Source organism: Diabrotica undecimpunctata, unplaced genomic scaffold (assembly GCF_040954645.1).
Source record: "Diabrotica undecimpunctata isolate CICGRU unplaced genomic scaffold, icDiaUnde3 ctg00003076.1, whole genome shotgun sequence".
In the NCBI taxonomy this organism is placed as follows: Eukaryota; Metazoa; Arthropoda; class Insecta; order Coleoptera; family Chrysomelidae; genus Diabrotica; species Diabrotica undecimpunctata.
Genome location: NW_027314276.1, coordinates 1 through 16,362, shown reverse-complemented (window position 1 = coordinate 16,362; position 16,362 = coordinate 1). Strand labels below are relative to the sequence as shown.

The following is a 16,362-nucleotide window of genomic DNA, read 5'->3' as shown; positions in this document are numbered from 1 at the left end:
ACGCGCTATCTCAGAGTGGAGGATGTGGTGCATTCCTTCATTGTAAAGTAAGAAAATCTTATAGATATATGATATATTAGAAATTAAATCTGTTCTTGATTATTTTGTATAGATAATCATTTATTTTCATTTGTTTAAAAAAAGAATAAGGTAATTCTCTAGTTTCCATATAGGCTCTTTTTAATAATAATAAAGTACCTTGGGATAGGAGGATAGGTAGTTTCCCTGGGCTTATTTACTTGGATAAGTTAGTTAACAGAGTTCCTTAATATTTACCTAAAACTTGAAATTTGAGTTTAAACAAATTAATTTTGGTCTATCCTAGCTGTATCACATAGTATTATTCTATAAGTAAATTTTATTGAATGTATGTTTTAGGACACAGCTAATTCCTGGTTATATTCCTTCAGAAATTTTTAAGAATGCTCATAAACCAGGGGCAGCTGTTTGGAAGCTATTATATGCCAAAGATGCTTTTTCCTCAAAGAACACAACATAGCACTTCAAGTGAGAGTTCTCTGCAGATGATCTATCCAAAAGTACTGATGGTTATTGGCAGATAAAAATGTGTTTTGGTGATCCTGATGGTAGATCTTACAGATGTTTCCTTGTTCTATATGGCCCGGAATTGCTGATATTTTTGGACCAAATACCCCAATTTTTGTAGTAGGGAACAAAATAGATTTGATACCCAAAAGATGATGTCAAATTCATACCAAATATTAAACAGAAAGTCTTGGATTATATGAAATTGAATGGATTTGGTACTTCCAAAATACCTAGATGTTTCTCTCATATCTGCCAAAACAGGATATGGGATAGAAGATTTAATAACAATCTCTGCATTCTTTATGGAAAGTGTAAGGTGTGGTTTTTAGTTGTTCAAGATATTTTTTTCTATTGGCAATTTTATCTGATACAATAATTATGTATTACTTGTAGTATTAGAAAAAACTTATACTTAAACTATTAATAGAAAAATGAATTTAATCACATAGAAAAATATTGGGCATGTTGCTTCACCTTTTCATCTTTAATAATTTTTTGTACAGGAAATGTAAAAAAACGATCTTACTAACGAATTGTGATAGAGCATGAAAAACAGATTAAAAAAGATACACCTACAAAAACTGCTGTTGAATAGAAATTTGATTGAAAATATTATGAAATTGTAAAGAGAAATATAAACACAGCAATTTTGTTGATTAATATAAAGCTTCACTCTAGTCTACAGTACCCGCCTATTGAAACCTTTTTTCTTATTATTTTGTATTTTCTAGGAGATGTCTATTTAGTAGGATGTACAAATGTCGGCAAATCTAGTTTATTCTAATGCACTTCTTGGATCAGATTACAGCAAAATTCAAGCTGCTCGACTTAATACAAAGAGCGACCACAAGTCAGTGGCCCGGAACAACTCTGAATCTTCTAAAGTTTTCCAATATTAAAGTTTGTCAGCACATCGTTTGTATTTGAGAAACTTACGACTCACTCAAATGAATAAATCTACTTTTGTGGAAGAAAACAGAAGAAGAGAACAACTTAAAGCAGATAATGTAGCAGAGAATGCCACACTTATAGGTAAGAATAAACTAGGCTATGGCCCTTTTGAATGTTAAAACATTAAATAAACATTTTACAATAGACTTAAAATAAACACAAATACAAAAAAAAGATTTTTTCCATAGTTATCCTATATCTCTGTTTACTTAATGTGACTTTTGTGATTACCAGTTGACGCCTAGTTTTCATTCCTTTTGACATGAGTATTTTGCTTCTGGTGTCAGAGATATTTGGTAATAGTCTCCGCAATAATTTTCAATTTCCCCCTCTTCTATATTAAAGTGTTTTCTGGATAGGAAGTTTATGATCATCTTTTCAATTACTTGCTATAATTTTTTAATTAGTTTCAAGTTCTCTGGTGCTATAGCAATAGTAATACTGTGAAACATATGTTCCTTATAACATATCATCTATCTTAAACCTCATTAGTTTTTTAAATCTAGTGCCCAAAAAGAATTTTCAAGGATATTGTTAATAAATGATATGTTAATAAAATGCCACATAGGTTATATTTTCCAATATTAAAATGAATTTTACAGGGTAGCAATGTTTTGAAACAGCAGGTATTCAGTCCATTTAATTAGTTTTTTAAAAGTTTGTTGGACGCTTTGCAAGCAGTATATTTTCTCAATCTATCTTTAGAAAACTTTATCAGTTAGGTTTTTATAGGCTATATTCATAAAGGATCTTTTCAAATATTGATGAATTTTTTTGATGAAAACCATGTTGGAACCAACTGTTTAAGAGAGGTATTTGGATCAACCTATTACAATGGACACTCTGGAGAATTAAAATGAATCATAAAGTAGACAAACTAATACAGAGAAGAAACCTTTAGATTTGTAAGAGTCACAAAAAAGCAACACTGGACGTAAGTCTTCTTTTGAATGCTTTCCCTGTGCACCTTGTATACTTAGTAAATCATCAGTTCGTCTTGTTGGAGGGAGCCCCCTATTTCTAATAGCATTTTCACTGGGTCCTCCATTCGATAATTCTTCTAGTCAGCTTATTATTGTCCATTCACGCAACAATTCTATTTTATGGTTGTTATTTTTTTCACAGCATCTTGTACTCTGCCTTCTTCTTCGGATTTCTGTATTTGATTGTTCCCATTGCATATTGTTTGTTTCATATTTAATTAACTGTTTAACTAAATCATATTTTTATTTCTGCACCCATATGTGAGGATAGGCAGGACACATTGATTGAAAACCTTTCGTTTAAGACATGAGAAGATCTGATTTCAGTGTGTTTCACAGGTTGCCCAAAAGAGTCTCATGTCAGTTGTATTCTCCGGTAGAGTTTGTATGTTTGATTATATCTACTAATACATAGTTCATGACGTAGATATTTATAAGAAGCACTCTTCTCCTATATGAGTTCCATCAATATTGATACTTTCGCTGAGAACCAAGTTTGCCATTGATTGTATTTTTGAGAAATTTATCTTTAAGCCTGTTTATCGCGCGGCTCTCGTCTCGTCTTTTCCAACATTTTCTTGACGTTATCGATACAATCTGTATTAGGACCTATGTCATCAGCAGATTTCAAATTTGTTAACATAACATTGATATTGATATTTATGCCTAGGTAATTTCCAATTTATCTGTTTGCATATACATTCGAGTACTATGTGGTAAATACTTTAGGGAAGATAGTGTCTCCTTGACATATTCCTTTTTCAATTCGAAATTTCTTAGTATCTTCATTGAACCTAACACTTCCTGTAATGTTTTTATAGATATATTTGATAGATAGATAGATAGATAGAATTTATTCATCCACAAAGTTTACACAATTCTTACAAAAAAGTGTATAAATCTTATCGGACTAGTCAAAATTTTTAGTACAAAAGAGTACAATATATAGTAAAAGTACACATGATTAAAATAAAAACAGTGATTATAATAAAATAAATAAGAAATAAAAGTTACAAATACAAACTTATAACTATTGTTGGCAAAAAATTTAAAAATCCATTAACACTGTAGAATGTGTTTGGCAAAAAACCTTTGTTTGAAGAATTACTGAGAGTTAATATATTGACATATATATTGTAACATTTTATTCCAATATATTAAGGTGTATGTTGGGATACACCTAATCTAGAGAAAGTTTGTCGAAAATTTGATTTTCCTCTAGTATCATGTGAGTGAATATCCTCATTTCTGTCAAACTTGAGCTTGTTTTCCTCAATGTGCAATATTAATTGGAAAATTAAAAGGCTAGGTAGTGTTAAAATATTAGGACTTCTTAAATAGTGGCTTGCAAACTATCTGAAAATGGAACACCATACATACTTCTTAAAACTTTCTTTTGAGCTATAAATGCCCGTTTAAGATGAGATGAGCAACCCCAAATAGATTAATTGTAGTTTGTAGTTGATTATTGTAGTTTATCAGTGGTTTATTCTACAGTCTGCTAAAGCTTCAAGCATCCTTATGTTGGTAGGACTGTATCAAACACTTTCTAAATGTCTATATAGTCTACAAAATATTAGTGCGAGTACATTGGTATAATATCTTGGCCTGCTCGCGTGGTTCGATCTAGCTTGGAATTTGTCGTTGGTAATATTCCTCATGAAAAGTTTGTATACATGTGATAACAAGTTAATGAGTTGTTAGTTTTCCCAAGGTTTGTTATATCTTCTTTTTATGTGTGAGTACAATGATTACATTTGTGTGGACATTGCATGTGGTCCATTGCATGAATCTTAAAGACATGAGAATAAAATAGGTGACAGAATGGAAGAATATTATAGACTGGGGGCGTATTGCTCACTAGAAGTCATGAATTCTCTCTCCTTTCTTGTTTAAAAGCTTGTGCTCTGGCCACACTATGACATGTCTAGCTCAATATTTCGACTCATAAGATAACCATAGGACAAAGACAAACTTGGGTATGGAAAGGCAAGTCTCTTAACAAAACTATCCAGAGACCAGTGTAACTCCCGTATTAAGTATCAGCCACTAAAATTTATGAAGAAGAGAAAAAAAGAATATGCAATATAATAGAACATGTAAAAGGATAGATTGTAAAAAAATATTGATAAGCAGATCAAAACCCCAAATAGGTTGTAGCACCAAGAGAAGAAGAAAACGAAAGAAAGTGGAAGTGACATTGGATTAGGTAAATCAACCCTCAATTATAGTAATCTAAGCTAAACCAAATAAAATAAGAAATAACTACTCAAATCAAGTAAATGAATAGCTATATGTACATAATCCAAAAATTGATAATTTGATAGTCAAATAATCCTTATTAGGGACGGACAAAAATTGTTAAGAAGTGTAGGTGTTTCCTTAAATTTTTGGTAAAACACATATAATAATATGTGTAAAAATGTGTGTAATAAACGAATAAAAGTTATGTTCTAGCTAAACTTTTTTTATCCGCTTTTTGGAAGAATTGAACAGACATTCTCAAAACACACCAAACAACCGGAAAAAGCGGATGCTTTTTCAGCACAACCTCAACGGAACAATTCTGGAAGAACAACAATGGGAGTTGATGAAAATCATCCAGATTATGCATTGGGTCGATGGTGTTATGACACTCCGGGAGTAGTTCATCCAGATCAAATTTTGGATTTGTTAACGTTAGATGAGCTGATTTTAACTCTCCCTAAAGAATTAATACGACCAGAGACATTTTGTGTCAAGCCAGGCACTAGTTTGTTTATAGCTGGATTAGCTAGATTGGACTATCTAGAAGGTCCTGATTCTGTCAAGTAAGTATTCATAAGATATAGGTTTTATTGTACATAATTGTGTAACAATTCGAATCACTTATGAGATTGATTGTGTTATAGCTGCCCCTTCCAGTTCTGTTCCTTTTAGAAATCTTAAATGGAATAGTTAGGAATTGAAATAGTTAATAGACTGTCCTGCAAAAATATTTGTTCAGTTAATGTTCATCTTTAGAGCTATTCACTCTGATGTTTATTAGAGTTGTTTAAAAATAATTTTAATTTATGTTTCCTATTTGTTCCTGATTAGCTCGGTTTCGATAATTGAGTATTTTGTAGATGAACAGTATTCAGGTCAAATGAATTGCCTATAACGATATGCAATTTGGACAACGCAGAAAAAAAACAGACGATGACTGTCTGGGAAGTGAATTATTTAAAGTACCAAATAGACGAAGGAAATCGATTAAGTAAATGGCCTGGACTGTCAAAAGGAAAACCATTTATCGTTACTGGAATTACTCGAAGGCTCTCCGTTACATGGACGTAGTACTATCGAATGCCGGTAACGTCAATATATGTTCAACAGAACGATTTAACTATAGGTTATGACACTAGTTTAACAAAATATCCGCAACAGTTATAAATTATAAGAAAGACGCAATGTGAATGTATGAATTTATAAGGCTGCCAATACACTTTGGCCAAAGGAAAAACACTAAATTTGATTCCGTATCGTTTAAATGTCAATTTTTACATATTACTTATGTATAATTGAATTAAATTCCATTCAATTCGATTCCATCGATTCCATTTGATTCAATTCGATTTTCATTCAATTCCATTGATTCCATTCGACTGCATTCGATTAGATTTGTTTCGATACCATTCCCATTCGATTCCAACTCAATTCAATTCCATTAGATTCAATTCGTTTCGACTCGATTTCGATTTGATTATTTTATTTCATTTTTATTATTATTATCCCGGTTTTTTTTTTTAGCGTTCTCTGCCTTCCGGTTCCCAGTTTTCAGCTACGTCGGTTCATTCTATTCGCCAGGGTGAAGGTTTCTTTCCGACATTGCCTTCTGAATGCCGCCCAGCCAGGATTGTTTTGGCCTTCCTCCTCTTCCTTCTTTCCCTTGGCGTCCATTTTAAAAATTTGGTTTGGCAGCCTGTCGTCGTCCATTCTTTTCACATGACCATACCAGTCAGATCGTTGTGTCCTTTGAATTTCGTCAATGATGGTTGACTTGACTCCCATTATATTTCTGATCATGGTCATTTTGTATTCTATCAAGCCCTTGATTTTCTAGCTGATCTTCTCCAGAAGTCCATTTCCAATGCAAGTAGGCGTCGCTCAAGGGATTTAGTAAGTTACCATGTTTCGCATCCATAGAGCACTATACTTTTAAAGATGGGGTTAAAGAGGAGATGGTTTCTTTGATTTGATAGTTCTTTTGACCATAGCATCGGGTTTAGGCATCCTATCACCCCTTTTTCCTTTCACGATTCTTTGCTCTATCTCTTTTTTCGGTGCGCCCAATCTTGTTGATTGTTGTTCCCAAATATATATATTCCTCACAGTTCTTGATTGTTTCATGTTCGTTGACCATTAGATTTTCTACTTCATTCCCGATGCATAAGTAATTGCGTTTTGTTTCTATTTACAGAGAGGCCCCATTCTTCATATGTTTTAAAACAACCGTCTCGTCATGAATTCTAAATCTTCCTTGTCTGCTGCCACTACTACTTGGTCGTCCGCAAAATGTAGAGTGTATAATGTTGTATCGTCGTCAAGTTGGATCCCCATTCCTGAACATGATCTTCTCCAGTGTTTTAGTGCCTCATTTAAATAGATCTTAAATAGTATTGGAGAGAGGCAGCATCCTTGTCGTAAGCCTTTTGTTACTGGAAATTCTTCTGATAAGGTGTTGTTTAGTTTGATTTTTGATGATGCTTTATTGTATAATTGTTTGACTGCGGCGATGATCGTGCTATTTAATGAAGATCGTTCAAGAGACTGCCACAGCTTTCTCACAGGAATCGTGTCATATGCTTTTGTGAGATCCACAAATAAAAGATGTATTTCCTGGTTTCTTGCAACGTTTTTTTCATTCAGTTGTGTTAGGGTAAATATGTGGTCTACGCAAGATCTTCCAGCTCTAAATCCTGCTTGCTGTTCAATTTCATGAGGTTCGTATTCTTTCTCAATCATGTTTTTTAAGATTTTACCAAACAGCCTGCTAAAGGTACTGGTGACGGAGATACATCTGTAGTTTCCGCAAATATCTTTTGGACCTTTTTTGTGAATTGGAGTAATCCATGCTTCTTTCCAACTATTCGGGATTTCTTCCCCATTTAAGTATCTTGTGAATAGCACTTTAAGATAGCTTATTAGTTTTGGTGTTCCGTTTTTTTTTTTTTTAGCGCGTTTAGCGCGTGGTCTCACGATTTCCGTTTCATCGCGTTTCCTTTATTTTTGTTTTTTTCGCACCTCTGCATGATTCATTTCACCGATCAATGCATGCCATCCTTAGCCCGCTATAGGAAACGATGCTTCCAATATATGGATGAACTACTTCAGCTCCACTCAAACCATAATAGATTTCTCTACTATAAAAGCACAAAAACTGCCAAAGATCCTCCCGGTACGACTTGACTGACCCGCCACCAAAATCAGAAGCGAGTTACCTTTTAACCTTGAGTATTTAGCTTGATCGGCGTACAATAACCCGTAATAACCTTTAACCCCTAATTTGGTTGTGTAAAGTCCGGTTTTTCAGTGCTGGGTTAACCTATTTAATTTTCGGCCACCGAAATATTTATGCTAAATGAGTTGTTCAGTACTAGGTTAGCGCTTAAACCCGTTTAACTTGACCAAAATTTTAACCGATACTCGTTAGATGAATTTTGTGGTTACGCCTGCGCATAGATACAGTTAAATGATACATTTTTCCGATCTTACTATATGGTGTGGAGGCCTGGACGCTGACAGAGACGCTCACGAGAAAACTAGAAGCATTTGAAATGTGGTGTTCCGACGCATTCTTCGTATATCCTGGACCGAACATGTCACCAACATAGAGGTACTCCAAAGAATCGGAAAGGAGAAAGAAATCGTGAGCACAATCAAACAAAGAAAGCTTGAATATCTAGGCCACATATTGAGACACGATAAGTACCGTCTACTGCAATTGATTGTCCAGGGGAAAGTAGACAGTAAGCGGGGGCCAGGCAGGAGAAGACACTCGTGGCTCCAAAATCTGCGGAAGTGGTTCGGGCTCACATCGGCCGAACTATTCAGAAGCGCCGCAAACAAGATCAGAATTGCTATGTAGATAGCCTACGTTCGCAACGGACAGGGCACTTGAAGAAGAAGATAGATACAGTGAATGTATTATTCAGAGTGTTGCCTGACAGGTTAGGTTATTTTTTTATCATGCCAATTATTCTACCTTGTTAAAAACATTATAACTGTAACAGGTTCTTTACATTATTATGTTTTAGAGTGGTTTCACTACTAAACAAGTTGATTTTTTCATTATGTGTATTTTACATTCAGTATGAAAGGACAAATGAACGTTGGCATTCGATCCAAAAGCTTCACTGAAAGTGAAGTTACTTTATTGGTAGGATTGGTGAATGATTACAGAAAAATATAATGTATATATTAATAAATTAAACGCAAAATCTACTGCTGTTATACCACGTTCAGCAAAAATTTAACCATTTGCACATGCGCGGGCACAATTACTGTAGCCAACAGAAGAAAAAAAGTGGTTAACTAACCGAGATTGTGTCAACCTCGTTTAAAGCAATGAAAACTGTTAAGAGGGTTAAAAAATTGTTTAAAATTTATCCTAGGTTAGCTAACCAAAATTTTAACCTCTCACTGAAAAACTGGGCCTAAATAAACATTTAGATTATGAAAGAAAGCACAGTTAAGATTTGATTTCATGTATAGTGCCTCTGTATATTCACTTATATGTATTTCATCCTAGCAGGAATCATCAGAGCTAATGGTACAGCAGCTCTAAACGTGAAAACAAATTGTTTCTGTCAAAACAAGCAACAATAAAATTTATTAAGCACTAAAATTTATTAATCTATTTTTGGCACTTGTTGTGCTACAATTCTGAAGACATATTGTCAATGGTAAATTCAAATTAGAGTGACGTTAGTGTTAAAAACTTAATTCAAAGTAGTAAAATCGCAGTTGTATAATTGATACAACAATAAATCTGATGGTAAACCAGGTTTTCCAAGTTATGAACTGGTGATTAACAAATGAAAATTTTTATAAAGGACTGTTATCTCTATATAACTGTTATCAAAAAACTCAAAGATATTGAATCGTTTCTCTGATTGTGTATTGTGAAACCTTCACTAGTAACAATTATTTTGCAATTCACACAGTTCTACTACTAACTGTTATTTTTATCTATATGTAGATCTGTATCTGTAGAGTAGGGAGGGCGAGTTAAGTTTCACAGCACTTAGGCCACAATTGACTCATTGTGCATCCTCCCAGGGAGCTGTCACCCTTAGCTCATTGTCCATCCTGCCATTTCTAGGAAGGTGGACAAGTCACCAGGAGACATCTCTCTTATGTGGGCAGGTGTGGGCCAGGACTCGCCGAACGCGTACTCTCGTATTAACGATAACTCTGGGCATTCACTTAGGACATGCTCTACAGTTTCGTCTTCTCGTTCACACTTCCTATATAGAGGTGTGTCTGCTAGCCCCAGTGTATGGAGGTGTTTGCTTAGTTGACAATGTCCAGTTAAAAAACCAACTGCCACACGTAGATTTTTCCTGGTCATTCCCAAGTATTTCTTTGATGTTGACTCTTCAAAGTTACTTAGTGTTACCCTGGCAAGTTTACATCCTTTCCCTTCTTCCCATCTTTTTACGGTTTGCGTATGGGAGTGACATTTGACAATTTCCGCGATTGTTGTAGTTGACCAACCAAAAAGATCCCCAGGTCCTAAGAGTCTTAGGCCTGCCGCCTTCCTAGATAATTGGTCAGCAATGCGGTTGCCTTTATTCCTATTGTGTCCTTTAACCCACCTCATGATGATGGTATTACCATCCGAAGCTTGAATTAGTGACTCGTGACACTCCATTACTAAACCTGATGTGACACGTGGTCTATTCAAGGTTAGTAGCGCTTGTCTGCTATCTGTGCAGATCATTATAGTTTTCCCTGCTATACCTTTTTGGGTTATCCCTTTTGCGGCTATGGAGATACCAGTCAGTTCTGTCTGAACTACGCTGGTATTTTTGCCCATACCCCACTTTATTCTTAGGTTCAATGATCTGCAGTATATCCCGCATCTATATGTAGATTTAAAAGTAAATATTAGCAGTAAAATGTAGAAGTAAAAGTAGTATTTGTTAAAAATTGCTGTGTTGAATACCATTTTTACGCACTTATCCCAAAAATGTTTCTTAAAAACTATCGAGTTTAACTCGATGTTAAAGACATAGGCTAACTAAACTTTATATTGAAATGTCAGACCATAAATGTAAAGTCCATTCGCATAATGACTATGCTACTATGGACGCCTAGAAATAAGTATGTAATTCCATGACTTCCTTCAAATACGATTTTTGTACGCCTCTATATAAATCGTATATTTGTATCGTATAATTTTTTATGTAATAATATTTAATTGTGTAGATGTGATTATATACATACCTTTATGACCGAGCATCTATATGATCAAATTGGATCGATTTGTGAAATTTTAATGAACAGCTTGTTTTCTTTTTAGGATGGATTTCCATCACTTGTGGTAATCAAGAATACACTTTCCAAGCATGGACACCAAATAAAAGAGGAATACATTTAAGAGACAGTATCCTGCCTAAAACTGTAACGCTACGGGGAAAGAGAATTAAAAATACCGTTCAATATGAGAAACATACGTTTATATAAATTTTTACTCTAAAATGTGTGTATATATCTTAAAATAAAATAAAAAAACTCGTACAGCTACTTGTTCGTCTTGATTTTTATATAATCTTCAGATAATAGCATTCATACAAACTTTCATTCAGCTGGAAAGATTTCTGTTGTTATTTGTCTCCTTTCTACAACACAAGTAGCGGGCCAGACGTTGGAACTGGCTAAGTATGTAGACTTGGATTAAATAATCCTTCGTCGAAACAATTTTAAGTCAAAATGGTAATAATAATGCTTGGTTCATTTAAAGGCACTTTATTTTACGTTGCACTGTTACAAAGATATTTATTTACAACCCAATTGCCACTCCTCTCGATTCATCCATAAGTCTTCTTCTATGTCTTTGTCTTTCATTTCTCTATTGATGCCTTCTCTCCAACTAAGGCGGGGTCTTCCTCTTTTTTTATTACCGTGAGGGGTTCACATTAAGACTTGTTTTGGGAGACGTTCTTCAGACATTCTCTGTACATGACCGTACCATCTGAGTTGTTGGGTACCAATATCGTCTACTATTGTATGTCTTACTTTTATAATTTCTTTTATTCTGTTGTTCGTTACTCTTTCTAGTCTAGATTTTCCAGCTGAACGTCCCCAGAAATCCACTTCCGTTACCTCAAGTTTTCTCTTGTATCTTTCCTTTATTTGCCATACTTCACTACTGTAGGTAATTATACTTTTAATGATTGCGTTATATATCTTGTGCTTGTTATTATTAGAGATTGATTGATCCCAAAGAATACTATTGAGAAGGGAAATTGCTTTTCTTGCTTGTTTGTTTTTCTCCTCAATTGTGTCGTCTACCTTGCCTTCTTTTGTGATGATCATACCTTAATATTTATATGTTGCAATGTTTGATAACTTCTCCATCTTCCAATATGAGGTCCTATTGTTTCCCGCCGATACACATATACTCGGTTTTTTGGATATTGATTTTAAGTCCCCATTTTTTATACTCCTCGATTAATTTTCGAGTCATATACTCAATATCTTCATAATCTTGTGCTATCACTAGTTGATCATCTGCAAATGACAAAGTGTATATGCTATTTTGTTTGACAGCAGCCCTGCTTAGAGCCTTTATTCATTTGGAATCCATTTGACAGATTATTTCCAACCTTTATCTTTGAGTTAGCATTAGCGTACAGTTCCTTCATCGCATTTATTAAATCCATGCTTATGTTTGTTTTCTCTAATGCTTCCCATAATTTATAATGTGGTACGCTATCATAAGCCTTTCGTAGGTCTACATACAATAAATGTACTTCTTGATTAACGGCTATTTTCTTTTCAATAATCTGTGTAATGCAAAACAAATGGTCAACAGTAAATCTACCTGCCCTAAATCCTGCCTGTTCCTCAGCTTCAAGTCTTTATATCTGTTTTCTATTCTGTTTTTAATTACTTTTCTGTATATTCTACTGCTCGAGTTTGTCACGGCAATGCCTCTGTAATTGTCACATTTATCCCTTCTGCTTTTATTTGTATATAGTGGATATGAATGATGTCTTCCACTGCTCTGGGGTTGTCATTCCATTAATGCAGTTTTTTAACAGTTTGGCTAAACTTGTATATAGTTTGGTTGTACCGTGTTTAATTAACTCTGCAGGGATGTTACCTGGACCCGGTGCTTTGTTATTTTTTAGAGATCTACATACATCTTCCACTTCTTTCGTTGTTATTCGTATGGGCGAAGATAAAATATTTATATTTTGTGTTTTGTTGCTGTCTTTTAATTGTGGTCTATCTTTCCTTGGGAGTTTCTCAAAATATTGGTCCCAGTCATCCATTGTTATTGTTGACACTATGTCTCTCTTCTTATCTTGTAAAGATTTTAAGACTCCAACTTTCTGTGCTTCTTCGTCCTCCTAGATGTGAATTTATCATGTTGCCATGCTTTATTTTTCTTCCGACATATCATTTTTCATACTTTCGCTTGAGATTCCTTGTAGATTATTTTACTTGGCTCCTAATATTCTTTGTATTTAAGAATTTTTGATGTTGGTCTCTTTTCTTCTTTATTTCTTGTTCTATTTCTTCGTCAAACCAATATGGAAGTTTTCTTTGATTTTGGATTTGGTATCTAATGGCTTCTGTTGTTGCCTCCTGGAGACACCTTTTTATGTGAGTGTAATGTTCTTCATTATTATTAAATTGTTTATTTTCCAACTTTTGATTTAATCTATTTTTGTATAATTCTCTCACGCTTTCTTGTTCTAAGCTGATTAGGTTATACCTCTTCTGTATTTCTTTCTCCCTTTCATTTCCTTCTTTTTCTTCTTTAGGTTTATTTACTCCAAATGTGATCTTAGCTTTTAATAAGTGATGATCGCTTCCACACGTAGCTCCTCTCAATACTCTTACATCTTGTACAATCATATATTTGTCTTTTGTGGTATGATTGATTTTAACCCTCTCGTATTTTATGTCCATGTATATTTGTGTATATCTCTGTGTTGAAAAGATCCATTTTCATTTAATTTTGTTCGCATAATGATATTAGTTTGGTACCATTATCATTTACGTGGTCCTCTCCGAATTGACCTATAACTGCGTTATGGGGTTTTTTCCAGTTCTGCTGTTTAAGTCTCCCAAGATGATGATTTCTCGAGATGTGCCGACTTTTGCAACCTCTAAATTCAATTTCTCAAAAAAATCGTTTGTAATGTTTACTGGTGCGTTATCATTTACTGCATATACACACAAGATTGTGCATTTGTGTCTTCTGATTATAAGGTTAATTTTTATCATTCTCTCGTTTATGGCCTCCCAAGTAGTTATGTATTTCCTTAGCTTCCTACGTATTAATATGGCAACACCTTGTTGAGCACTTTTCTCCTTTGGTACCCCGCTGTAGAAGTGATGATATTCTCCGATGTTTTCTGATACTTCTCCCTTTCGTTTTGTTTCGGTGATTACTGTGATGTCCAATTTCAGCTTACTCATTTCATACATTATTTCATTTATTTTAGGTCTAAAACCTTGCACATAAGTTTCGAAATTCATACTCCTTTTTCGTAGCGTACGTCGTCGTTTGTTGATCGATTCATTCCGAGGCGTTTTGCTAGGTTTTTTAACATTTTATTTTTTTCTGAGTAACGGGAAGTTAGTCCGATGCCTCAACCCCCGACTTGGAGGGCCAGGGTTTAATTTTGGAGTTTTCCTTCTCCTAGACAATTTGCTTTCACTGCAGCTTAAGAGCATCATCTACCCTTCGTCTGTAATCCTAGACAAGGTGCTATCAACCGGGGCAGTTGAACCCTGGGTTTTTTAGAGGTGTTACTCCTCTATCCCTCCTCTTTTATCCGGGCTTGGGACAGGCTGCATCGGTTATAGACCAACTCAATTCACCCCACACCAATACAGGTAGAGTTTACTAAAATAAAATTAAATAAATAACTAAAATTAAAACTTTTTATTTTTCTGCTATGTGTGAACGAAAATTTACGTAGAGCGCGTGTATTTTTACACAAATCTTGAGAGGTCGAGATGTACCTACTGTCAGGTACGAGGACCGAGAACGGGGTCTTGTGCCGCTGGGATGACTATCCTGCGTGAGAACCGAGAGAGAAGTCTCAGAATGCCGCTTCAATCCGACTCTCCAAATTTTCAACTGATTTTAATGAACTTTAAACGTTCCAACGGTGGGTTCTAAGAAGCCACTTTTTCTATAAAAATATATATTGCCCTTTTACGAGTTCCCAAAACAAATAAACATTATTGACCCAGTTCTAGGTAGACAAAAACTTGTTTTTTCTAATAAATTGGCGAAGCGGTTGGTACTAGGAAAAAACATTTATGACCAGTTGTGGTCGTAAAAATGATAACTTTTATATTGAGAAGAAAAGAATTAGCGGTAACATAATATCGAAGCGTGTTTAGATACCAAAAGAAACAACCTGTTTTAGCAGGCGTCTCAACGAAAATGGACGAGACAAAAATCTCGTCTTATTTGAGCTGAGCTTTATCGAAAATAAATAGAATATATTTTTGCGTTTTATTAATACCTAATTGTAACAAAATAATGGGGGTTTATTGGTGATATGTTAAGACTTTAACAATTTCTTATACATTTCCCTTGGTGTTGGTATGTTGTCATTAGTCGTAGCGTGAGAAAATAAATAGGATGAAATAAAATCTAATAAAAATAATATCCATGAGGTAGCTAAATCCAGTACTAATATAATATTGGTTTTGATAGATTATACAAAAGAAATGTAAAAATAATATAATACCTATTAAAAATGTCGATGTGATTTTAAGGTATAAGATTTAACCTAGTTTTTAAAATCCAAATTTATTCTTTAGTTTTTATATTATCCTATAAAAACCTCTATCACTACATTTGCAGATGTTCTGTCTAACAAAGAAATTACGTTTTTAAATTACTCTGAGATAGCGCGTATTGTTTACAAAGGACAAAAACCTTTCTGCTGAGCTGCTATTAGCAGGGATAGTCAAATTTACATTCTAGGAAAAAACACAACGATACAAGAACATAATATAAATTGATGAACTTCATACACACTGTTCCTTTTGATGTCGACCTTAAATATGTTATTCTGTAAATTTAGTTCTAACCGTTCTGCATTAAAGAATATTCTATAAGTAATTAACAAAAATGAAAGAATTTAGCAAGGAAAATGTTTTATGTATGCATTAAATTGTATCGATGTAATGCAAAAGTTAAAAATATATAATTGAGCTGTTCTGAAAATTGAACAAGTTGGAATATGAAAATACAATTACTGTCTTAATTTGTGCCCCAGTCTTGATTTTCTGCATCAAATTTGATTAATATCTACATAAAAATTATATTGACGAGGTAACCGCCTTAAGGAATAATTAACTGGCATGACCACATAATTTATATTAAGGAAATTCCAGAAGGGTTCAGAGTATATATCCCCAAATTGTGGAAGGGTTAGACGAAATTATTTTCGCCACCTGAAGATTAAACATAAACATCGTACTTTGTGACTGTCAAGCCACTTAAAATCATAGATAAAATTACACCTGGTAGTAGTGTGCTATCGTGCTATGCTTAAAATAAAAAATAAAAGCCAAAAACAAATTCATGTGGAAGAACCTAAACAGAGGCAACCATCTTTACGAAAGTGTAATGTGTACTCTGAGATAGCGC

General features: G+C 34.1%; 1 pseudogene; it reads left to right on the top strand.

Moving 5' to 3' along the window:
* The first annotated feature begins 572 nt into the window (after positions 1–572).
* LOC140432164 (nitric oxide-associated protein 1-like) lies at positions 573–5,699 on the top strand (annotated as a pseudogene).
* Positions 5,700–16,362: the final 10,663 nt, after the last annotated feature.